At 49.0% G+C, this 24,414-nt stretch overlaps 1 protein-coding gene across 1 annotated transcript in view; it reads left to right on the forward strand.

The window, feature by feature from the left end:
• LOC310904044 (uncharacterized protein) overlaps positions 1 to 15,566 on the forward strand; it is a 131,022-nt gene extending 115,456 nt beyond the window's left edge. The window contains exons 33-38 of the mRNA XM_083848202.1: positions 122 to 541; positions 1,548 to 1,722; positions 12,430 to 12,501; positions 13,110 to 13,192; positions 13,422 to 13,549; positions 15,318 to 15,566. The gene's annotated coding sequence lies outside the window, so the exon portion shown is untranslated. The remainder of the gene's footprint in view (positions 1 to 121; positions 542 to 1,547; positions 1,723 to 12,429; positions 12,502 to 13,109; positions 13,193 to 13,421; positions 13,550 to 15,317) is intronic.
• Positions 15,567 to 24,414: the final 8,848 nt, after the last annotated feature.

Raw genomic sequence — 24,414 nt, forward strand, 5'->3', positions numbered from 1 at the left:
TTCATTAATCACTTAATGGCAAGGAGGGTCTTTGGGGACCAGCATCGCAATTTACTGCTCCCAGGAGGCAGACTCTCTGTCACTGATCTAAAGTTTCAGCTCCGCTAATTTGTGCCAGCAGAGCCGCCGAGCGCCTGCCTGCAGTCCTTGGAGCGTGTGCGAGCCTGCAAGCGTCGTGGCCACTGGGAACACCACAGCAGCATGCAAAGCGGCGGGACGCATTCGCTGGGGAAGAAGAAGGTCTTGTGATGAGTGATGTTCCGGCTCTGAAGTGTTCGGAGTCTGCACAGAGCAAAGGAGATGTTCCCCCAGCCTCGCGGTTGTGCTGCTTTCATTCTTTTCACTGGGACAGGCTTCCTGAGGAACTACTGGGAGAAAACCCCCTTGCAACAGGCTGGGGAGCGCACCAGGAGCCTAAGAGGTTTCTTGCTGACTTACAGGAAATCTAAGCTATGGAATCGTGGCTGTATAATCTGGCCTGGGACCGCAGGCTATGCAGGAAAAGGAGTCTGTGAATCTTTTCTGATTGAAGAATGTCAGGGTGATGTATTTTGACTGAAACTGTCAGTTAAAATGTGAATTTGGATGTTTGCATTTCTGTTCTGCTGAAAATGTTGATTATTTCAGTCTCTCGCCCTTGTTGCAGGAGTGCAGCTCGTGGCAAAGTTCCCTACAAAATGGCTCTTTTGGCTTATTTCTAATCGCACGGCAGTTCAGGGAGAGGAGGACGTGAGCAGAGCCCTCCTCTCTGCTAATTTCGTTCCACCAGCCTGTCATCACTTCGCAATTGCACCTTTTTAAAGGTTTTTCTCCCTGCTTTTCTGTGGCTGAGTTCTTCTCCTTAACTTCTGCCCTGATTTCTCTTCCCATCTTTCCCCGCAGTCTGGTGCTGTCACTGGCTGGGAGTCAGGGAAGGCGAGGTATGTCAAACGAGGGGCAGTGGGGAGGGCAGAGCCTCTGGACTGTGGCTGTCCCCGTGCACATGCTTGCTCCCCATCCCTGGCACCCTCCTTGGAGCCATTCCCACACTCGTGTTCCTTGCTCAAGAGTTGCCATGGGGTGGAGCGTGCTGAGAGGAGGGACAGAAGCTACGCATCAGATTGAGGGAGAGGAGAAAGGAGGGAGAAAAAGCAGGAACACAAAACCACTTCATCGTAGAAAACACAAAGGGAGGCAATTTCAATAAATGCCAGATGGTCAAAATTAACCAGAGACGTGTAGAGCCCTGCATGTCCAACTGTTTGCTTTGGCAGGCATTCTTCGGCTTTTCAAACGAGAGTCTCCCAGGCGCCCTTTTCTTCTCCTTGGCCTTCCTCTTCCCCTTCGCTCATCCTCTGGGCCCCACTTCTTAACCCCACCCTTCTTCTCCTCCCTTGGGTCCGTTTCCAGCCCCTCATCTCTCGCTGCTGCCCTTGGTTCATGTTGCACTGCAAATTGGGTGTAACTTGGGTTACGGTGAGGGGGAACCTGTGCCTGAGAAGCAGTCGTCGTCTTCCACTGCAAATAAAGGTCCTCGCAGCCTTTATTTAATTTTTTTTTTCTTTCAGCCCAAAAGCCAGCAGGAACCCTCGCAGCTCGGCAAGTGGAAGATCCTGTGCCACTTACCCCCGCGGGGCAGGGGATGTGGCAGTGCTAAATTTGGGCCCACAGGAGGACTCATTCCTCCCGACAATGCAATCAGGAGGGCCCTTGTACGCCGCAGACAGAGTGCTCTGGCTAACGGTGGGCTCTTTTGTGCGCGCGTGTGCTCTCTGCATTCGAAACATTTATTATTCTAAATTGCCTTCTGCACATTTTACAATAATTACGACTAGTGTTTGCCTTGTTATCTCCACTGTTACTAACAAGAATGCCATCATTATTCCAGTCATTAGCAAAATGGATGTTGTTGTCCGGAGCTGCCGGCTGTGGGCCTGCTCTCAGAAGGAGTCTCGTGCTCTCCAACCCTGCTTGCTCCATCTCTCTTGCAGGGGAACATTGTTGTTCTCAGTAGGTTTGGACCTGAGGGGGCGGAGGGGAAACGGAGATTATGTGAAGAAGAATTGGTTTGAGGGAGTGCTGGTGGGTGTTGAGATTAGCAGCAGTGAGTGCTGGGAAGCTGCTAATGGCAACATCAGCAGGAATGAGAGAAAAGGCGGCCATTTCCTGCGCTTCCTCGGCCTTCGGTGTGTCTTAGGCCTGCTCCTGGCGTTACAGCCCAGCAGCTCTCCCTGTAAGCGTATGTTGCCTGGATGGGAAGAGATGCTTTTGCTCTGACAATGGATCTTGCAGGTGAGGGAGGAAAGGCTGGAATTAAGCTGACAGCACTCAGCTGCTGTAAGGTGGGCCCAGCGCTGTGCAGTGCCACTGCCTGTGCAAGAAAGGCAACTCCTGGCACCTGTCCCATTATCAGTCGGATCGCCCAGCAGATATTTGGGTTGTGCTGGGTCTCCTCTGACAAAGTCAGAATAGGTTGTGGGGGGTTAAATTTTTCAATGTGAGCACTTCTTCTGTGGGCTCCCTCCCAAGAATTTGACAACCCTGAAACATTCAGGAATTTGTTTGGATTTTGTTCATTTCAGGGAAAGAAAGAGGAAGGGGTTTTTAACCAAAAAGACCCTGTTTGACCTTGAAGCCTTCCATTATGTGTTCTAATTAAAATGGAGAACTTCAAGTTTCAAATCTCATGTACCTTTTTATGAAACCTGACAAAAATGTTTACAGAAGCTAGGTGACCAAAGGAAGCATTTTGGTTTTAAGTTGAGTAATGTGTTTCATTCAAAGCTAAAAGATTGTTTTCCTTTTTACTAAAATGAGTAAAACAGTCTTTTAAAATTTTCCTTCCGTCGTTTTTGAAATCTTGGCAAAACCAGAACTGTTGCTTATATAGCTTACTATGAGACTCCAGAGGAAAGGTCTTATTTGCTTAGAGTGTAAAGACAATATGCACAAACACAGAGAGGCAAAAAGCAAGAAAGAGGTTTTTTTTTTCTTTCTTTTTTTTTTTCCCCCCCCCAAATATACTGATCTTTTGGGCCACAGTGCAAAAATTGCAACGTTTTCCCATGGTTCATCCTCACACGGCTCGGTTTCTCACTAAAAACCCACTTTGCAGGACAACCATGCCCTCAGTATTTATTAGCCACAGAATCACACTGTCTGTCCTTAGCTTTTATAGCAAGCAACAGAAAAATAATTATGGGCATATTTTCCTCCTTTCTAAATGCAAATTATCAATTCAGGGAAAGTTGTATAATTGTTTCCTGATAATGGTATTTTTAGGTGTGCTCACATCTTAATGCTAGCTAGCAGTCCTTTTTCCATTGCACTCTTGAAAGAAAAACAAATTTCATTAGAATTGTATTTGTTGAATACTGATTAACTAAACAGTTTGGAGTTTATGTGGAAAGTAAGTCACTCATGTCATTTTCTACTTTACTGATTTAAACTATTTCCTGTATCTTAGAAAACTATCACCAGAGTAAACCATAACTATGATTAAACGTAACACAGATGATAGAATAATGTTACTTATAATGAAAAAGGAACTTTTCACGTTCTACCAAACCTGGAATACAGCAGAGCAAGTAATATATGCATATAATGAATGACCCAGATCTGTGACAGAACAAGTCATATGTGTGTACATTCTGTTACCCCCAACATGTGATATTAAAAGATGCTAAGGGTGGCATTCAAGGCTTGTGTAAAGTCAAAAGAAACAGTGATCTATGATTTCAGTGGAAGTCAGCTTGGCCCCTGAGATGATGAACTGAGACAAAATTTGGGCAGTTTGGGTGATCCCATAGCATAGATTCTTAAAGGTGCCTATTCCTTGGTCCAAAACTTCAAGCCCTTCTGGTTTATGACATCTGTAGAAAATCAGGTTCCTCAGTAGTTAGGATTGCCACCAAGGAAACCTGTTCTGCTCCATTCCGCCTCCCTTTCAATGTGTGTGACCTATACGGGGCTACCGATACTCATGGGTTGGTTTCATTAGCCTGCTGCTGATTTGCAACTGGTATGACCCAGACCCCCACAGATACTGCGACCACTGTGTGTCAATGTCAGGTGTCTTTTGACGGCTGAAACTCAGATTAAGATGGGAGCTGGGGAAACTGATTTGCATCTGTGGCTTTGAATGAGGATAAAGTGGATTAGGGGCAGCATTGCAGAAAGGATTGGTTGGAACGAGTGCTCCAGAGCCTCCAGTGCTGTGCTGCAAGGCTTCACTCCTGCATGCAGTGTGTGGCCTGTGGCCTAGGAGCACTGAACGCACCCTCTGAAGGGGATGGAGCTTGGTGACTTCGGTGTCCCCTGCCGACCCAGGGCCTTACATTAGAGTACTGGTAGCAGCCTCGCAGTGACTGGAGACCCAGCCCCTCTTGTCCTGGACTCTCCATCTGCCTCTGTAAGAGCTGCTCCTAAGGCATTATGCTTAATTAAACAAGATAAAGAGGACAAGAGAAGCAGAGGGATTAAAACTAGGGATGAGTAGCTGGGAGTTGCCGTTGCTCTTGTTTATGCTGAGTCTCTCCGTGGGGGATGTTCTTCAGTTTGTCTCAGCATGCCGAGAGTCCTCTAAGTGAGAGGCAGCGGTTTACAGAGTCAACAGATTTAAGCAGGCTACGAATATTAATTATTAATTACTCTTGGAGAGTGCTATACATTAGATTGGTGAAGTAGTTAACAGCTCTGCCTCTTCCTCCCCGCAGACACACTCTTGCTGTCAGATTTCTCTCCCCAGCTAAGACCCTGGTGCTAGAATTAGGCCAGAAACTATTTTCCAGTCGAGTGGCTTTTAATGGGCTCTCCAGACTTCTTCTTTTGCATCCTGTGAGTGACGAGATATGTTGAGAGGAGAGACGGTGGGATTGATTCATACCGTAAGAAGTATGAGAATTTAGCTAAGTGGGGCTCCGGCACTGCTAGAGCTGTGTGAAGCCCCGCGGTAGTTGCGTCTTGTACTCCAGAAGCACCTGCTAATTACCCGCAGCAGAGGAGAAAGCCCATTTGCAGGAGTCCTCAGGGAAGCTGTATTTCTGATGGAAAGCAAGGCAGTGGTCTTTTGGACCTTCTCCATCTTGAACATTGCGCCTGGGTTCGGCATGTTTCTGGGTGTTCCTTGTCCACCTCAGCTACGGCAGAATGAGAGAAGCGGTGCTTTGTGTAATGAGCGTGGTGGTTTGGAGATGGTGGCAAGTCCCAGTTCTCTGCAGATGTTGAGGAGGGATTTTAGTGTCTCTTACAGCCTTAAAGCCATTCAGGTACCGCTTCCACCTGGGTTCTCTCCGTGTGACGCAGCGTGGGTTGGCTGGGCACATGGTCCCTTGTCATCACCTGCACCTTGATGTGATCTGAAGCTTTGCCTGTGGGAGAGGATGCCATGAGGGAAGGCCCTTTGGGATGATGTTGGTATGGTTTTCTGTTGACCTAAACCATCATACAGCTCTGCTGGCTTCAGGGCAAGCCTGAATTGAGGCTGATGTTGTCTAGCTGAAGTGGATGGAAAAGATGCTCCAAAATTAGAAATAAGCCAACAGTGAGCTGCATCTCCTCTCTGGCAGCCTTATTTCACGCTCTGTAGCTGCATGAGGAGCTTGGCCCTGCTTCCCAGCCAGTTCCCCCTTCCTTCCTGACTCTGCTTCCCAGCCAGGCATCGCGGAGCGGTGACCTCCATGGAGCCAGAGGCCAAGCAAAGCCCTGCAGGCTGGGCTGAGCAAGGGAGTACCCCAAGCAAGGGATGAGCCCCGAGCTGCTGGGGAGATCCTGCTCCCCACTGTAGTAGTCAGGTTCCTCCACCTCCCGGGATAAATCCCTGGCGTGGCAATTTGGGCATGAAGCACAGCCCTAATTTTGGAAGGCAGTCATGCAGCAACAAAAAGGGCAGCGGAGAGCAGGCTCGGGAGCTCTTTCTGCGAGAGGAAGGAATATTGTGACTTGTTATCATCTGACTTGTTTCCAAACACCTAGCACGCTTTGTTCGTGCACTGTATTAAATAGCCCGTGGAATTTAATTCCTCTGGGAAAACAAAACAAAACAAAACAACCTCCCCACCCCCAAAGTGCAGCGATTTTGTAATTGGACTGTGACAAAGCTGAATGCCTCCTGATCGGGGGGGTTATTGTTTTTAATTTCTGCATCATAACAGGGATGCGGCACAATCCTATGTCTAGGCAGACAGTTTGGCATGGAAAGTCACAGCTGGGTGATTGCAGCTCCCCCAAGCAGGGGCTTTTAGAGTGAAAATGCTGACAGATCCGTAGCAATAGCGGGCAGGACTCTCATAATTTATTTTTAATGCCATGCTGTCTTTAACTGTGCAATTTCCTCCGGGGTGTTTGCTTTGAGATTGCAAGATAATTACATCTCAGAAACCAGGCTAATTACAGTTAACAGCCTGAAAAGTGAAGGCCCCCATTTCCCGCCCCCCCTGCCCAGGTTTTTCCACCAGCTTTCCTCGCGGCCGCCTGCCCGAGCCACGGCAGCAGGGCGAGGAAGTCGCCTTGGCACCGCGCTGGGACGTTCGCTTCCCGTCCTCGCCCCGCGGAGGTGACGCCCCCGTTGATTTGTGTTGGGTGGGGACGTGGCAGCCCCACCAGGACCGCGATGGGGAGCTCGATAGCGGGGAGGTCAGTGCTGGTGCGGCGGGGAGGAGAAGCTGGGGCTGGTGGGGATGGCCGGAGAGGTGGGTGGCACGGTCAGCATGTCAGTGCCCTCTGTTGGGTGCTGCTGGCTGGCTGTGCTGTGCTCAGCCGTGCGCGTCGCTGTGCCAAAGGAGAGGGGTCTTCCTTCAGCCAAATGGGGGGGAAAACATGAAATTTCCAAGCCTCACCATGCAGCATCTAAGTTCAGCACTGCATGCGAGCAGTTAGCTGGGGAGCGTGTTCTCTTGCCCCAGCCTGCGTACCTGCCTCAGTCCGTCCCTTCTCGTTATCACCCTCAATTAATTACTCGTGGGTGCACGGGTGGCAAGCTGGGTGCTGGCAAGCCCATGCCTGGGGTCTCATGGCCAGGCCTGCCGCTGCCTTCCCTGTAAGGCAGTGGAAGTGCTTCTCCTGCCTGTCCCTCCACTGTTTTGTCTCCATTTAACGTAGCTATTTATTTGTAGCAGTGGTGAGGTTATAGTTGTAGTGATCTATGGCTTTTGTACGTTAGTTAATGCATTTGTTAGTCCAAATGGGGAAAAGAAAAAGAAAGCCCACACCTGACAAACTGTCTTGGCATCTCGTGAGATGGGCGTAGAGCACTCATCCAAGATACGTCCTTGTTTTTTGTCTCTATCAGCTGGTCTAATAAAAGCTCCTAATATTTCCTTCAGGTCTTGCTGCCTAAATTTTTGAGTTTGGTCAGGGAGCTGGAGCCTGCTCGGCTGGGACACAGGGAGGCAGCTCTCCCTAGGAACCCCCCAGAAGCCCAGGGGTGGCAGGTTGTGGTCCCAGTCCCAGCGGTGCTTCTGCTCGCCATGCCCAGGCTGAACTCAGCACGCTACAGCCAGAAGCTCCCGAACATCAGCTACAATGCTCAGCTCAGCCCGTGCTCCTTTGGAAATAACTCTGAAAGCTTAAAAGGCTTATCCTTGCTCTGTCACAATGTGGTTGCCAGGCTCCTTGGAGAATGACAGCAAAGAGCTTCAAAGCAATACAAAAAAAAAAAAAAAGAAAAAAAAAAAGCCTTCCTCCAGCAGCCTTAGATGCTGTCTGGCAGAGTATGCATACACTTGCTTTTCGTGTTTTTACACGATTTGGAAGGTTGGCCTCTAATTCTTACAGTCTTGAAAAATAATTCATTTTCTCTTCTGGGATTCCAGATCAGGGATTAATTTAATGATTTTTCTTTCCCATTGTTTGTTTTTAATGATTAAGGTGATAGTTATAAATTGTTAACAAGTTCTGGTAGAAATGTGATCCCTGGGAACTTTTTTTTACGCTGAATAAAATAACAGTGAGATTGATTTAGCAAAGCCGGGTGAGTTGCTGTGTCTTCAAAGATTATCTTGGTTCTGCATGAAGGACCAGCTTTTTGAGACGTATTTAGGCCTAACCGAAATCAGGTGCTTAAGCACCTTCCAAATAAGAGAGGCTTCTGTCTGTAGGGAGTGATAAAATTGTGTGTTAAATCAGCCAGCGCGTTAGACCTTACTTTTTTGGCCGGGTAATTTTTTCAGGCGGATCGTTTCCTCTCCCAGACCGCTGAGCTGGCGCCGAGTGGTTATTTTATGGAAAACCTCCCTTTGCTGGAAACGGTGCATGGCCCCGGGCTCGCTGGGTGGCTGCGTGGCTGGGGCCGTGCCTATGGGCTGGTGTTTCGGCACGACCGACTACCAGCCCGTGAGGATGCATGGAGCTGGAGGTGGTGGGGTGGCGTTGGCTCGTTTTGCTCCCCCGGTTTGCTTTGGTCTCTTTGTTCAGTGTTTGCTGATCTGTGAAATGAGTTCTGGCCGTCGTTCCCATGGGGCAGGGGCTTATCTGAAAATGGCAAACAGAGGTTTCTGGAGAAGTGTCTTCCAAGGATGATCTTCTTCCGATAGAGGTTGTAATTGTTTAATGATTTTCCATATGGATTTCCGTGTGGGCTGCTACAGGACAGCCAGCGCTGGCTCGGCACTGGGGAGTTTCTGCCCGTGCTTGCTCTGGCTGCCCTCTCTTCCCCCAGCGCTTAGTGGTGGGACTGGATGCAGCCTTTGGGCTGGCCAGCTGGCCTCTGCGCACTCTCACAGTCTTTTGATTTATATTTACCTTGAATTTTACTGCCCTGTGTCAGGCCCAAGTCTGAAACTTGTCACGTTTTTCCAGTTAAATCAGTTGACCTTGTACAATTGGATTGTCTCTCCCAACACACCTTGCCTCTTCACCATCCTCGGTCTGCATGGCTGCAGTAATGCTCCTTTAAAAGAAACACTGTTTTTGCACTACATCCAAGCCGTTGCATCCTGCTCCCTGCTATTGCAGACAACCAAGCTTCTCTTCCCTTTCTTAGGCTGAAAAAAAAACCTTTCTTATTGTACTGGCTTTCCTCCTAATTGTTTGGACAGTGAAAAGCCTTATTCTAGTTTCTCACCTAAATTTATTCATGGATGGTTTGTGACCTTTTGCTGATGTTGTCCTTTCACCTTAAATAGCACTTTCTCTTCCTTCATGTTAAACCTCCCGATACATGAAGAGAGAACAATTTTATCACCTCTCCACCTTCATTTTCTTAAACTAACAAGTCAGGGCCTCCCAGCAGCTGACTCTTGTATAAAGGCCACCTTTGCTCTGATGCTGCAGATAGCCTTCCGCTGAGCCAGTTCCAGCCTGAGCTCACCATCCTTGACCCCAATTTTGGGTGACAAGGATTGCGTGGTGCTTCACACAGGGTCCTGCCAGGCTGTGTACAGTGACCCTTGTCCCCCCGAAGCACACACAGGTACTTATGAGGCCCCAGTGTTTACATGGGGCTTCCACAGGATGCAAGACCACTCTGTTTGAGGAATGGGATTTTAAAAGGTTTGATCCCTTTCACAATGAAGTCACAGTTGAAATTCCCATCGATTGCTAAGGTGTGTGCCCAGGACTTAATAAGTCTTGTTGCTTTGTGCCAGAAGTGGTGAACTCCTCTGACATGATAAATCGCATGCCAAAGGTGTTGATGCATCTGACCGAGGGGAGCAGGAGCTCCAGGATCGTGCAATTCAAAGCAGGTGGTGGCAGTGTGGGACCAGGGATGGGTTCTCTCCTCCTGCCCCCCTTTGCTTTACTCAAGGAGTAAAGATCATATAAATATTGTTAAATTGTGTTTTAAAAGAAAATAATGCAAAATTGAGCCCTTGGCACACTGGTGGAGGCGAGAAGGATTTCCATGGATGGGAGCGGAGCCTGTGCGACGCTGAGCAGGTGGAGAGGTTTCGGACACATCCAGAGCTCTGGGCTGAGTCTAAGGTTTATGAGCCCTACACAGGTGGGAGCGCTGGCAGCAGGCAATCGGGAGGCAGTGCCATGGGGCACAGGAGGATCCTCCTTTCTAACCATCGCATGTGAAGCTGGGAACCGCGGTTGAGTCCTGAGGCTGGCTGGAGATCAACCAGAGATCCTGTCTGATGGAAACAGAATCCTTCTGTTTCCTGATCTAAGCCCTGTAACACAAAGCAGATGTAAAGGTCCAGCTGAGATCAGGAAATCTTTTGTGTGCGAGGTGGAGGCAAAAAAAAAAAAAAAAGGCAAAAAAAAATCACTGCCAGCCCACGGAGCCTGTGCAGGGGGCAAGCAGGTATGTGTGGGGCAGAGAGCTGACCGAAGGGGAAGGGGCACTGCCTGCTGAAGCACAACCTGCACTTCTGGAGTGCTAACGATAAAAAGCAGCACCACGGGAATAAAACAGAGGCAACCCAGCCCGCTTGCATTTCTGAACCTAATACCCGCTAAGCCCTGCCACCTGGGCTTCCTGAGTCTGGGAGGGACCTGCCCTGCCCTGCCTTGTCTTCCCCGCTTCCTGCAGGGGCACGTGGCTGAGCGAGGAGCACTTGGGTTAAATAACGTCTGTGGCACGACCTACGTCTTCTGCAGGACCAGGTGGGTGCCGGGCTGGATTCTGCGCTGCCTCCAGCACCCGTCGTCTGCCTCTCCGCGCCGCGGGGGTCCCAAATGCTGCCTGGCAGCCCCACAAGTTGCTAAACAAAGCAAGGGGAAAATCAGGTGCAAGCTGTGCAATTTGCAGATGATCTGTGTACCTGCTAGTTTGTAACAGATGTTTTCCTTTGCGTGACCATTTGTGAGCAGCTTCCTTGTCACAGTCTGTAGTAGCTGCAGTGCTTGGGAGTGAGTGATACCTTGCACCTGCACAGAACAATATTCCTGAGCATAAACCAGGTTTACAATTCTGGAAAGCTGCTGTTGCGCAGAGTTTTATATCCAGTGCAAGCAACAGCAAAATAAAACTGTATAATATTTTTGAAACATGTTAGAAAAAACTAGAAGAGGGAAATTGCATGCGTGGGATTGGGTCCCCACAGCTTTGTCCTCTCCGACGGGTGGCCAGAAGCGGATGCTGCAAAGGGAGGTGCAGCAGAAGGCAGATCTGCCCCATGTTAGATACGCTTATCACCCCTAATAACGGGAGGCTGCCTTGCAGTATCATTAGCACTGTCAACAGGGATGTTGGTATTCAGCTGTCGTAACTCTGGCTATTCTTGTTATCCGTATACATGCCTGCTTCCTTTCCGAAATGTCACAAATTCTTGGCCACGACAACTTCCCGTGGAAGTTAGCTCCACAGTTTAATTATGCATTGTGCAAACGCAGTGTTTCCTTCTGCGAGGCCATGCCAGGTGGTGTCAGCAGCACAGAAAAGCCGGGTCAATTATTATAGGGTTGCTTCTGAACAGTGAAACATCAGCACAGCCTAACTAGCACAGGAACAGGTTATGCCAGGCATTTCAGACAAGCCTGTAACAGATAAAAGACTGCAATTCCTCGTCTCCTGGGCGAGCTGGCAGGTGAATGGGAATGTAATACCTTCCTTTGGGTTACCCGCAGGGGGGAGAGGGGGTCTCTGGCTCAGAAAGGCTGATGATTTTTCCTTGCTCCTTTTGAGCTGTACCAGTGGACTGGGATTTTGGATAAATGCACAACAAAAAGAGAAATGAGCTGAGTCGTGCACTGAAGAGACAAATTTTGCAGAGATCTTTCTCCCTGGCATGTGGCACTCTCCCAGATAACAAAGGTCTTTTGGTCACCTGGGGCTTGGAGTGCATGGGGATGGAGTGACAAGCACACCTCTGTGATGGGAGGAAGCTGCCCTGCCTGGGAAAGTAGCGCTCACCCTGCATCAGCACGCTCCCACAAACGCCATTCTCACCCAACCTGCTGGGGGGTGATGCTAAACCACCTGAAGTTTGCTCCTGTGCTTGTTTTGTGCCGTGTTCCCATGTGGACTCACCTGCAGAGATCTGTGTGAAGCTGGATTCCCTGCAGGCACTGCCAGAGCTTGCTGCAGTCTGTTGGGATCGGCCCCCTGCCATCTGCCGCGGGGATGGGCAGCAGAGAGCATGTGCCGTGACGGGGGGAGCGAGGTACCCTACGGCACAGCAGCCTCCAGTATAGCTCTGTTTGCAGCAGCAGGACCAGGCCTCTTGCAACCCTAAGCTGAAACCAGAATACAAATGTCTCTGTGTAAAAGAGAAAAGAAACCCCCCTGTGCTCATAGAGGTTTGGTGGCAACTGGGAGAGGTCGCTATGAATGTGTGTATAAAGCTGGTTCAGCTGGCTAGAGCATGTTCTCAAGCCCAGAATTTGAGGATTTTTTTGAATGAATCAGGCACGGGCAAGGTTTGTTGTGCTGCCAGCCTGCTAGCACAAGCCTGGCTTGGTGGGGATGCCTGGACACCGGCTGGGTGAAATGGGAAATGTAGCTATGGGCAGTGGGAGGCATCCTGCTCCTCTTCCCTGGCTCAGTGCCTCCTCTCTTCACAGAGCAAACCGGCCCGCTGTGACAAGAAGCTCAAGGGGACTGAAGACGGAACCTGCCTTTTGGGGCAGGCAGAGGTGGGTGACATAGCTTTGGGGGTGAAGGACTCACTTTTGGGGGCTGCGGTGAGGTGCAGTGCTGGCTTGGGGGATGCTCGGGTGCCAGGAGCTGCAGATGCGGGGGGCCTTGGTTGATGCAGCCATGCTTTGAAAATAATGGCCTTGCAAGGCAGAACAAAAACGGGGAGGGGGAGGGAAGGCAGGGAATATCCCATGTCTTGGTGAAGGCAAGTGCCGGGGGGCTCTGCCAGCATTGCCCCTCTTTGGCTCTTTTGGCAGCGGGGAATTTTTCATTCCTTCCTGCTCATGTTATCAAATTCATGCCCAGCTAACCAACAAATCCAGCTCTTCAGAGATCAATTACAGTGTCTGGCTGTGAAGCCTGGAAATCCAATTAACTCCCCCAATTTTTATTTTTTTTTTCTGTTAAAAAAAAAGGGATGGAAGAAAGAGAGAGAGACAAAGAGAGAGAAATACATTGATGCGGGGGCATAAATCACCTCAAAAACATTCCAAACATTAAAATAAACAAGGACAGATTTCAACTTCATTTGTCTTTTTTTGAAACTCTGTCACTGATTTATTTTGCTGCTCTAAGCCTCATTTCTGTCTTTGCTCCCTTTCAGAGTCAGCTGCTGCCTCTGGAGCAAAGCTCCAGGACCAGATGCCTCCTGCAGTGATGCCAGGTCCCCTCACCTGAGATTTTAAGGTGTTAAACTGTTTCCTTCTGGTAGGGCATTTGGGGACTGATTAAAATGGATGCTCAGCTCTGTCTGGATGGGGCTGGTAGTTTGGCTGAGGAGCGTGACCCACCTGGCTTCCAAGGAGGAAATAACTCTGCTTCTCAATCACTGATTTCTGACTTTTTGCAGCCACCCAGAACTGGCTGTTCAAATTGAACCTCTCCATCCTGACATCACGTCGTTGGTCTTTTACAGGACTTACTCCATTTCACCAACTCTGTCACGTCCTCAGGCCTACCAAGGGCTTAAAGGAAACTCTCCTCTACAAGACAGGGAAGTAGTGACCATGTGGAAACACTCTGCATCCGTGCCAGTGCCTAGAGGTAAGCAGAGCCCAGGTGTGTCTCAGGCAGATGGTCTCACTGAGATATTAAGAGAAGCACTGGGACACATTGCAAGGAATGTAGAGGAAAGAAGTAGACTGACAGATCTGTGACGTTTCCGGATTCAGGAGCTGGCCAACAAAGGGCCTAGCAAGTGACCAGTGATACAACTGCTTATCGAAACAAGCAGGCAGGAATGGTGGTCTAGAATGAGTGGTGTGATGCACATGTGAAAGAGGTAAAAAATCCATTTGACAGGACTCTTTGCTGCCACCAAGCCTGATAGTTTGTCTGGTGGCTCCAAAGGTTTTCTTCAGTATTTGGGAGTGGTTGCAGAGGGACACAGCAGTGCTGCTGGTGTCTGTAGCTTGGTGTCATGGTGCCAACGATGTGCATAGGTCATCAGGTGCAGGCGTAAGGGTGATGGATAACCTAGAGATCCTAACGAGCCTTTCTTGTAAGGATCATACCTTAATGAGGAACACTGGCACTGTCAGTCCTATCTGTTAACTTTGATCTTGGTCGCCGTCAGCCAGTGGAGTCAGTAGGAGTAGTAGGAGTCAGAAGAAACATTTTTGCCTAAATAAGAGGTTCTTCTGTCTCTCAAGTGCCTGCTATTTGGCTAATTTATCCTAAGGGAAGGTTATTTGTTAACTGCCTCTTAAGAGTTTCCAATAGAGCTGAAGGAGGGGTGACAACTTCTCTTCACAACCACCCCCGAGGGGAGGCAGGGCTGGCAGTGCAGGCACCTACCCAGGCTGGTTAGCACCGGTGGCAGGTACTGAGCATCTGCAGGGTAGCTGCAGATATGATTTAGCATCCTCGGTATGCTGGTGCCCATCTGGAGTGGCAGCAAGCTGGGAGGAGTACCCTCGGACAACCCAAACAGAATGAGGTCCTTGTGTTTTGGCAACTGAATACCACCCATCTGTTTCTAAAGAGGGCTTTTGAATTCAGAGCACTCTGAGGAAGGAAGAGAATTGATTATGGAGCAGAAGGAGAGCAAGTGAGCCTCAAGTGCTGGGCAGTGAGAGCAACTTCAGGAAGGGTCAGCCCTGGTTTCTGGGGCTGGAGAACCTCTGTCTCAGGCAACAGGGAGTTGAACCTGCAGCATCTCTGCTGAGGTCTGTAGTCCCTGTCCCTCTCCGTCAAGCTTTAGTTTTCATTCCAGAGGAGAATGAATAATCCTTGGGGGTAGCTGTGAAGAGGAATTGTCACCCTTCCTTCAGCTCTATCAGAAACTCTTCAAGAGGCAGTTAACAAATAACCTTCCCTTGGGATAAATTAGCTCTGAATCCCAATTCAATAGATGCTCATTTTAAGATGTCCTTGTTACCTTGTGTGAGTGGCTGATCTTCCTTTGAATCCTGCTGTGTTTTCAGACCCCGTGATTGCTGCGAGCAATCATGAGTTCCACATTAACAGCTCATGCACTGATTGCACTGAGCAGTCCCAACACAACCTTTTGTGAAAAGTTTTTGAAAGTTGAGCTCCACGCTATGCTATCAGAAAGCTACACAGATCTCACTCCATCACATATTCTGGCAACTGACTTCAAATGAGACCTGGTTTGCAGGGGCTGGTGTGCAGACAAGAACTGTGCTTCAGAGTCCAGCTTTTGAAAGAATATCTTTTAGGCATTGTCAAGGAAACCTGGTGATGATGCAGAGTTGGCCAACTGCGCCTCCAGGCAGCCTGGAGCAAAGGCTCTGAGATGTTCAAATAGTAACCCTAACGGATTTTTTTCTCCTGCCCAACATTGTTCCAGAGTAGGAGAGTGTCATTGGATAGCTACAAAGAAGAAAGAACTGCATCAGAAAGAAAACCCTCCTGCCATGTCATCTTGCCTAGACCTTCCAGTGAGACAGCCTTTCAACTCAGAGTAGGACTACGTCTCGTGTACTGAAAGTATTGCCACTGTTTGCAAAAAGCAAGCCATCCTTATTAATAAGCCTCTCCAAAAACAATGAAATGAAACATGCAATCTTGCACAGATGCTCTAATATATAGCTTTGACTATAGATTTTTATTTCTCTCACACCAATGGCAGCTGTAGTGTAAGGTATTATGTCGATTAAAAATCTATTTAATCAAATGCTGTCAGGGGAAGAGTTCAAAACATTTGAAGAATGACTCCTAAAAGCTGTCCCTTGACTGTGAGTGAAGTCATCCAGAGATTGGCCTGGCAGGCTGGAGTGCAATACAAAATCTCTGCTCACCTTTATTTCTAAAGCTACCAACAAACTACAGTGACGAGTATCAAGAGAAACCTTTGTCCAGCAGAACAGTGTAGGCTGTGGTCATTTCTTTTCTGAGAGATATTGCCCCAAGAAACCTTTCTTATAGATAAAACCCATTACTCAATTTATCAATCCCTACTTACACTTCAAATTGCTATATCCCAAATCCATGGGATGGATTAGATATCTTAATGTGGAATGTAAAAGTAGGCTGGAAATCATTGCTGTGCAAATTGTGTAGAGGGTTTTTTCCTGTTCCGTGCCTGAAACGGACTTCAAAAGAATAAATAAAATCCATTCTGGTAGCCCCCCAGTGAGGACTACACTTCTTTGCAGAAAGGGAAAAAAAGCAACAACCTCCCAATATTTTATTCAGCCCAGAGTGAAATGTTTTGATATGGGGGAATTTAGCTAATTTTCTTACTTCTCAAAATAGGTCAACTTTGAAATAGAAAATGTCACATTGAAAAAAAAAAAAAAAAGCTGAATGGATTTGTTTAGAAAATGTAAGAATATATATACATATTTTTGGAAGTTTAACAAGCTTTTGAATAGAAAGAAAGCATCCAGGCAATTTCTAATTCAATTAGACTTGGATTTGGGACTAGCTTTCACTCTCCATAAACTGCATTTCTTTTTCATATAGAAAATCCCCTTCCTCCATCAAAGCCCCTTCTAGCTATAGCTGGAAATAAATAGGTATAATGTAGCTGGAACGAGTGAGTATGGCCATACTGAGTTAACTAACCACTGTACTTTTCTTCCCAAGGCTCTCCAAGCGTCCAGGCATGTTCACCAGGGTGTGCTGGCATTTGGGACTGCTGTAGGGAAAACCAGGGTGTGTGCTGCTGGGACTGTTATGGAGGAAGTTTTGTTCCAGCAACCCCCTCCTGTAGGACTTCTCAAGGCTTGTCTCTTTTCCCTCATTACACCACATTTTTCATTCATTACAATAAAAAGCTTACAAAATAGCTTTCTCTTCTTTTTTTTCCTTCCTTCCTTCCTTCCTTCCTTCCTTCCTTCCTTCCTTCCTTCCTTCCTTCCTTCCTTCCTTCCTTCCTTCCTTCCTTCCTTCCTTCCTTCCTTCCTTCCTTCCTTCCTTCCTTCCTTCCTTCCTTCCTTCCTTCCTTCCTTCCTTCCTTCCTTCCTTCCTTCCTTCCTTCCTTCCTTCCTTCCTTCCTCCCTTCCTCCCTTCCTCCCTTCCTCCCTTCCTCCCTTCCTCCCTTCCTCCCTTCCTCCCTTCCTCCCTTCCTCCCTTCCTCCCTTCCTCCCTTCCTCCCTTCCTCCCTTCCTCCCTTCCTCCCTTCCCTTCCCTTCCCTTCCCTTCCCTTCCCTTCCCTTCCCTTCCTTCCTTCCTTCCTTCCTTCCTTCCTTCCTTCCTTCCTTCCTTCCTTCCTTCCTTCCTTCCTTCCTTCCTTCCTTCCTTCCTTCCTTCCTTCCTTCCTTCCTTCCTTCCTTCCTTCCTTCCTTCCTTCCTTCCTTCCTTCCTTCCTTCCTTCCTCTTCTCTCTCTCTTTCTTTCTTTCTTTCTTTCTTTCTTTCTTTCTTTCTTTCTTTCTTTCTTTCTTTCTTTCTTTCTTTCTTTCTTTCTTTCTTTCTTTCTTTCTTTCTTTCTTTCTTTCTTTCTTTCTTTCTTTCTTTCTTTCTTTCTTTCTTTCTTTCTTTCTCTTTTTTTTTTTTTTTGGTAGCATTTCTGTGTTGCTATACCTTCTCTCTTTGCTACATCATTTATGTATGTGTAAGTTAGGTCCTATTCTCACTCTGGGGGATTGGGTTCCAAACTGTTTATTGAGTAATAAAAAGAGAAAATTACAAGCCATTGCCCAGGGATAATGTGCTAATAATTTTATGACTGGACAAACAGTTCGAACAGCCCACAAATGGTGGTAAGCAGGAAGCCTGGTATCTATTGCTGACAGAGCCACCCCCAAGGAGACAAAAAAACCTCACTTCTGGTAATCAAAGTTGATGCAACAACTGTGATCTGTTAAAAATTACTTTGGGGATGGGTAGGATGATCATTATTCCTTTTGGAGCAGGGGTAGCAGATATGCTTTGGAAAGTGTTCAGAAGTCAGTCCTACCCAGAGCGAATGTAATGGACCACCGTGCCTGCTCCCATCCACACGGCCCGCAGCTGCAGGCTGGGGATTCTTGGAAAAACAGAGATTAAAGGGTGTTAGTGCTATCAAGCAAACATGAATCATCCCAGAGATAACAAAGGGTTTAGGTTTCTTTAGACACTGACTGTATGGCACTCAAGTGCGCTAAGCAGAGCCCCAGCTTTGGTGCTGCAGAGCACGGAACCAGAATCTGCTGCCACAGGTGACCCTTGGGTCGCACCCAACTGTGTGGCAATATGCCCCTTACCTCTCACCCCAATACCTATGTTTTTAATGATTTTTACTTTTGAGCCTGTAGCTGTAGCTGTTCTGATTCCTATCCAGTAAATCATCCAGCCCCTCTGAGACTCCTGATGGGCCCCTGGCCTCTGGGTCACTGTGTGACAAGAGGTGACATGAGCTAGCAGCAAAGCCTGCCTCTGACCACTGAATGTAATCAACAGGTGCCAGTTAAATGTTTCCCTTCAGTTGCTGAAGACTTAGGAGTAAAAAGCACTGCTCAGCTTGCCTGTCTTAAACCATTCTGGGCCTGGGATGTCCCCAGTGGGCTGTCTCAAGGAGGATGTCCCCCTCCTGGGGACAGAACATCACACCTGCACTAACCTTTCGGCTGATGTGGAGTTCAGTGGAGAACTGGGCGAGGAGGGCCCGTGAGCGGCCGCTCTGCCCGTCTCCCAGCAGGCAGGAGGAGCTGTACCCCTTCCAAACCCACAGCAGCTCCAGCCCTCGAAGTGGGCAGGAAGCCACGCGACGGGGAGTAGCTGCTCGCGGCTGCCAAGACCTCACATTTGTATGTTAGTGATGCAGATAGATTCCCATAAACCAGTCTCCATCCTGCTTTACTGCTGATTTAATGGTCGGAGGAAGAACTTGACTGTTTATTAAAACATTAGACAGTAAAGTTTAACAATAGACAGTAAAGGGTTTTGTTTTTCCATCCCTCTGCCTGTTAAAGCAACAACACGTTGGGCCGGAGAGGGGCCTGCTCCTAACCTCTGAACGCAGAATGTGAGGGGCCTGGACAGCGCTCCTCCGCCAGGCAGGACGAAGCAGCTGGCATCGCCTCCTCCATGCGTGGCAAATCCAGCGTCTGAAATGGGAAATCTGAAGTAGGGCAGGGCCCCATCCCCACTTGGTATGGCCCACAAGGCTGGCTAGATAGTGGCAGGGGGCTGCAGCAGCACAGCTGCCTCTGAAGCCCTCTATGCTTGCTAATTAGCAGCGCTAACTCCACAAAGCTTGCCAAAGGTATCTGCTTCATCACCCGTTCTCCTTCCTCCCCAGCAGAAGGCATCTCTGCCAAGAGGCCCTGATGGGAGCCAAGTTGTGCAGCGTGCTGCGTGGGCCTGGAGGACGGACGCTGTCCTCACAGCAGCCTCAGCTGGCCCAGGCCCGCGGCCCACGCGGAGCCTCCGATGGATGAGGAGGGAGGGAAGCGAGCTGGTTTGTTAGGGAGCTACATCCAGAGACCTTAGGTGTAGCAGTACTAGACCCCAAATGGGACAGGAGGGTAAGATGTGCCTTTGCTAGGCTTGGAGAGGGAGAGAGAGCAAGTGTACCCATTCACTGGGAGGAAAAGGACGGGTCTGATTACTCATAGTCCTGGCAGTACTTGCTCAGAGCATTTTGGATGCTGAACTGCTTTTCTGAGTCTTCCAAAAGGACTTTCACAAGGAGATATGGGATAGGAGCGAAGTGTGAGAGGGGGCCATCCCCTGGCTCTGCGGGCAGGGGTTATGAGTGAGGCACTCCGGGGATCGGTGGTAGGGTTCGCGCTGTCCAACATGCCCACAAGCAGTCTGGCAGAGGGAGCAGACAGCAAACAGGATTTGTAAGGCAGCAGCAGCATTAATTCAGGAGAGTGCCAACAAAAGCTGACTGCGAAGAAGTGCAGAAGGATAGCAGCATGCAGGTGATAAAATGGCAGAGGAAATTCATTGTTGGTAACTGCACATGGAGAAAAATCAACAGTGGCTGTCCCTACACAGCGACACAGTCTAAATGAGCTATTACCTCTCTGTAAGGAGATTGTGGAGGCATTGCAGGCTGTTTCTGGAAATGTCAGCAGCAACCACAAAGGCAAGGGCGAAGCTAGGAGCTATGGGGAAAGAAATGGAGAATAAAGCCGCTTGTCATCACGCTGCTGCGTACATCCATGGTGCCCCCCCATCTCAGGTGCTGCCTGCAGTTCTGGGGGCCGTGCCTTGGGGGCCATGCCGGAGGGACAATGTGAAAGGAGTTGCAGAGTCTTTCACAGCAGGACCTTGAGAGCTCAGGAGTCCTTGGTCTGAAGAGGACAGGACTGAAGGAGCGAACGAGAGGAAGGAAGCCCTGCGTGCCTGGGAGGAGGTGGATGTGGGGCTGGTTGGTGCTGGTGCTCTGCAGTAACCCCAGCCTTGGCTCTCTGCTTGACATCTGGGACTGCTGAACTGGGCCAGCACCCAAAACACAGGTCAATGGAGGGCCATCAGCAAGAGGTGACACACCTGACCAAACCCATGTTGCCATTGCCTTCTGTGACAGCAAGTCCTGCCTCGTCCCCTGTCCTTGTCCTGGCCACTGCTGTTCCAAACACTTCAGTGAGATGGGCAGCACCTCGGGAGCCCCTTGGTGGGTACAGACAGTGGGGAGCGGGGCTGGGGCAGGGCCGGGCTGCAGGCTGCAGGTGCAGCCATGGAGCAAGAGCTCCCCGAGCAGAGACAGGCAGCAGGCAAGGTCCTTTGCTTTTCAACCACTGAAATGCTGTCAGTGTATTTCTGTTTGTGTATACGCAGCTGGGAGTGTGTTTGTGCACATATATTTACATACATATACATACATACTTACCTCCCCACAAGTACATGCACCAAAATACGTGTATTTCCCCAGCCTGCATCTTTCTGTAAACTGCAAAAATACAAAAGAATAAAATTAAGTCCCTTATCATTGCTAAGTCATCAGAAACTAATATTACATCTACTGGGCATTTTTTTTTCCTGAACCATCCCCACTTCGTGATCCTAATTTAGTGATTCTTTCTGTAGCTCTTTACATTCTATTATTTATAAGAAACAATATTCAGTCCTCCCTTGACAGTATTTGCAGGGCTGCGGAAAGCAGTGCGGCAGAAAGGTGGTAGAACAATTTTGGTTATGTTTCCATAGCTACCTAGCTGCTAAATGTGGTTTATTCCATTTTAAAGTCAACCAACACACACGCGCACCCGCACGCACACACAAATCACCAAATGAAGTATATTCAAACTAATCCCTGGTCTGCCTATTACAGCCTAATGTCCCTGCGATCTGTATATTTAAAGGGGTACTTGCTGCAGGAATAAATGGCAGGGCAGCGTTCTCGCTGGCTATAGCAGGATGATAAACATATTGTTTCTTTCTTGCTCTCCTCTCCGACGTGTGTGTTCCAGTCGGTCCCTGTAATATTATTATGGATATTTTTACTGAGTGCTGTGCGCTGAGGAAGTCGGAGGTAGGATGGTGTCCTCTCGTGGTAAACAGCATCTCTGCAGCCTCACACCAGCGGTGCCAAAAGAGAACTGGGACCAGGCTGTCCTAGACCTGCGTGGGCATTAAAATGCAAAACTCTTTGGCCAGAGCTTCCAGCTCCATGACCGCATGCGAAGCCAGCCCTGCAGCCCACGTCCCTTGGTGCACGCAAAACCAAGCAGCCCTGCCCTTGCTCCTGGCACGTTGTTCCACGTACCAGTGGAGGCTGCAGGTTGCACTCACATCACCAAAACCATCCCTGGTTTAAGTTAGGTAGGAAAAAAGTAAAGCACTGGCAAGGGAGCTTTGGCTTCCCGAGCTTGCTCCAGCTTTAAGCCCTCTGCCCGAGTTGTTCCCCGAGCAGTCCCAGTCCTGCTTTCCCACCTGTGGTGGGAAACCACCACTCTCTGAAGGTTTCCTGCCAGTGGCAGGAGGGCACAGAGCCATGGGGTTGGCCCCAAGACAGGCTGGTGAGCACAGGCACGAGCTGCTCGCACCTCATGGCTTGGCTGCACGCCTTGGCATGCAATAGTGTATGCATGAAAATGCAGATGTGAACCCTTCCTTGTCAACTGCCCATGCTCAGGTCATTTTCAACCACTGAGTGAGATCCAGCAGTGGGCCAAGAGATGCTGTTATTAATGTGTGCGACGCAGGTGTGGACACATTCCTCGTTGACTTCCCCTCAACATTTCTGGACATTTGTCAGCGCTGCTTTCTCTTGGGCTTGTTGTAAATCGATTCCCAATGGCCATGGTGCTCTCCTGCGCCATCATTATGTGTGATTATAAGCAATAGCAATAATCATTGTGTCACTGCTTCCAAGACAGGCTTTACTGTCTCTGTATTGGCACTCTTTCATCTCCAGCTCCCCAGCAGGCAGATGCTGGCAGGTCCGTGTGTTCTCTTGGGTCGGTGGTGACAGGTAATAATCTGAAGCCAGCAATGTCTTGAAGGATCGCGCTCCAGGCTCTTCTCCAGCAAGATGCAGGTACAGGAGCATTTCTTCATGCCTTTTCTGCCTCTTTATCCAGCAGCTCTGGGCAGGGGACTCGGGGGCCCCGGCAGAACCCAGTGAGATGGGTCCCCTTCCATTGCCAGGGAAATGGCAGAGTTTATGCAGAAAGCCTCCTCCGTGCGGCAGCGACGCGGCTGGCTGAGACATTCATCCAGCCCTCCTCTCTGGATTAAGAAGGGCTTATTATTATTATTATTATTATTATTATCAGTTCAATGTTTTACAGCTAAAATTCAAATAGCAGCTTAAGAGCTTAAAGAATGAAATATAAAGATATGTTGGCATGGACGGGATGTCTTTCCTCTTCCTGCATGCTGAGCTCTGCTTGGTGTTAACCTAGGGAAAAAATACACGTGCCTCACCATTAGCAGACAGCCCCTGTGAGGTGCAACCCTCCCAGGCTCCTGGATGGCTTGCTGGGAAGGTAGGACAAGTGGGGAGACCTTCAGCTTCTCCATCAGGGTTCGTCCCAGATGGGTTGTGCCATCTTGTGCTCGATCTTCCTGGCAGCTCAGCCCTCTGCAGGGTTTCCCTGTCTCCACATGCCAGTGTCTGGGGTTTTGTGGGAGGATGCTCGTTTGGGGAAAGCTGATGGACCAGATCATCACACTTAAGGGCCACCTGCTTGCTTTAACCTCCCGAGGCTCCTTGGAGCTGTGTATCCCAGTTGTGATGTTCCTTCCATTCTTGTCCATCCCTATCCAGGGCTATCGCTATCGCTGTTGCTTTCTCTTTTTATTTGTATGTGCTCAGTTGTCAGCCCCTAATATTCCCTAACAGGTGAGCACGCCTTCCTGATCACCTTCCTTCATTATGAAAACTTCATTTCAGTGCTGATGGAAAACAAATTGGCTGAAAGAAAACATACCACCCTAAAACAACTGTAAGGTTTCTTGCTGGATTAAATTTTAAAATTAATAATCCAGCGCTGCATTCAGCCCTGTATTTATGTTAATATTTAATTCAATAAAAGCCCACATATTAGAACATTTTCCTATTTGCTCAAAGCTACAGATGAAATTGAGCTCGCTGTGTACCATAGAACACCACGTGGCAGTGAGGAGGCATGGCAGCTCCCAAGCCTCCACCTGGAAGGGAGCGGAGGCTTCGGCACTGGGAGAGGCTGGTAAGGCTGCCGGGGAGTGAAAATCCTGCTCGGCAGCGAGGAGAGCGGCGGCGGGTTGGGCAATGTAGTGCAAAGCCCAGGGATGGCTTGAGGGTTTTTGTCCCTGCAGAGGATGGATGCTTGGGATGGGTGATGAGGAGCCAGGTCCTGGGCTGGAGACGCATCCCTGCTGTCAGGGCTGGCATGTTGTGGGCTTGAACTCTGTAGGTTTTGCTTTCGACTGATTTCCAGTGAGTAGAGCTATCAGGCACCTCCATTCAGACCAAGGGACACGTCTGGAGACCTGTCAGGTTCCCCACTCTTCACGGCTGGGATGTCTTTGCCAGCAAACCCCGCCTGCAGAGGAGCTGGTGGATGTGTGGCCACAAGAGGTTTGAGATGCAGATGTGAACCAGTGTCAGACAAGGATGGGGCTGTTTGTGGCAGAGGCTGTGTTCTCTCCCACCGACCCAAGACACCTGATTTCAGCCTGATGCCAGGCGAGGTGCTCTGTATGAGGAGCTGTACCAGGACAAGTTCATTCCCTTCTCCAGCGCTGGCTGAAGCAGACCCAAGGCGCTGCCGCAGTCCTGCTTCCAGCCTCAGCATCCCGGCACGAGGAGCATCCATCGCCCCAGAGGTCTCGTATACCGGTACAGGAAAGCACCTGGGAAGGACGTCAGGAGTCCCACTGGGTTGTTCACATTTTCCAAGGGATTGGTAAGCAGAGCCCCTGGCAGAGGCTGCTGCTTGATTTTGCCAGTGGGGAGATATTACAAAAGCCACGTAGATATTTTTTTAAAAACATAATACTTTCCCAGGATAGCTGCAATTGAAATACAGAATAATTATATTGCCTGACATCACACGGAGAAGAACGTGGAGCACGTAGCAGT

The sequence above is a fragment of the Anser anser genome (assembly GCF_964211835.1).
Source record: "Anser anser genome assembly, chromosome: 9".
In the NCBI taxonomy this organism is placed as follows: Eukaryota; Metazoa; Chordata; class Aves; order Anseriformes; family Anatidae; genus Anser; species Anser anser.